The sequence below is a fragment of the Mastomys coucha genome, unplaced genomic scaffold (assembly GCF_008632895.1).
Source record: "Mastomys coucha isolate ucsf_1 unplaced genomic scaffold, UCSF_Mcou_1 pScaffold21, whole genome shotgun sequence".
Taxonomy (NCBI): domain Eukaryota; kingdom Metazoa; phylum Chordata; class Mammalia; order Rodentia; family Muridae; genus Mastomys; species Mastomys coucha.
Window position 1 is genome coordinate 77,269,793 of NW_022196904.1, and position 1,179 is coordinate 77,270,971.

Genomic DNA, 1,179 nt, shown 5'->3' on the forward strand with positions numbered 1-1,179 from the left:
TTATTTTGCAATCTCCCTTTCTTAGAGGAGTTTAGAATAGATCAGGAGGAGAGAACCAGATAAACAAATATAAACAACACTCTCAGAAATGTGAACACAGGTGATGAGGCACAGCCAAGCAGTACAGTTAGTTCTACTGGGAGATGTTAGAAAATGTATGTTCATACGGTCAGCAGGACCAGTAAACATGGAACTGGACCACCACATTGAGAGATGTGGACTACAGTTAAATGACCAAAGGGACGAATGTCTTCTTCCTCTTTTTTTTTTTTAAAAAGTTGGAAAATAACTTTATTTGCTCTAGGGCATTGGCTAGAGTCCCCTTAGAACTTCTGAAACTGCTTCTTGGTGCCAGCAGCTTTGGTGACCTTGAGCACATTGACTCAAACATTCTTGCTCAGGGACCTGTACTCTCCAACAGTGACAATGTCTTTGATCTGTACATCCCTGAAGCAGGGGACAGGTGCACAGACATGTTCTTGTGACTCTTCTCAAAGCAATTGTATTTTTGGATGTAATGGAGATAGTCCCAGCAGATGACAATGATCTTCTGCATCTTCATCTTGGTCATGATACCAGACAGGATCCTACATCGGATGAAGACTTTACCAGTGAAGGAGAATTTCTTTTCTATGTAGGTGCCCTAGATGGCTTCTTTGGGTGTCTTGACACCTAGACCCGTTTTTGTAGTACTGAGGGATTTTTTTCTTGCCAGTTTCTCTCAGCAAAACAGGCTTTTTGTTTTGAAAGATTGTAGGCTGCTTTTGGCAATAACATTCCATCTGAATGTCCTCCATCTTTCCAGCAGCCTGAGAAAAGGAAAGGTAGGCTAACTCAAGGATTCCTTATTCACCTAAGGAAAGAATTTTTATTATATATACATATACATATGTATATATAATAAAATACATATATATACATGCATATATGTGTATATATGTGTATATATGTATATATGTATATATGTATATATATATATATATTTTTTTTTCAAGACAGGGTTTTTCTGTGTAGCCCTGGCTGTCCTGGAAATCACTCTGCAGACCAGATTGGCCTCAAACTCAGAAATCCACCTGCCTCTGCCTCCCGAGTGCTGGGATTAAAGGCATGCGCCACCACTGTCTGGGTTTAATATATTTTTTATTGGATTATTTTCTTTTTTTTTCTTTTTTTTTTTTT

At 38.3% G+C, this 1,179-nt stretch overlaps 1 pseudogene; it reads right to left on the reverse strand.

Annotated features, from left to right (window-relative positions):
* Positions 1–323: 323 nt before the first annotated feature.
* LOC116100640 lies at positions 324–797 on the reverse strand (annotated as a pseudogene).
* Positions 798–1,179: the final 382 nt, after the last annotated feature.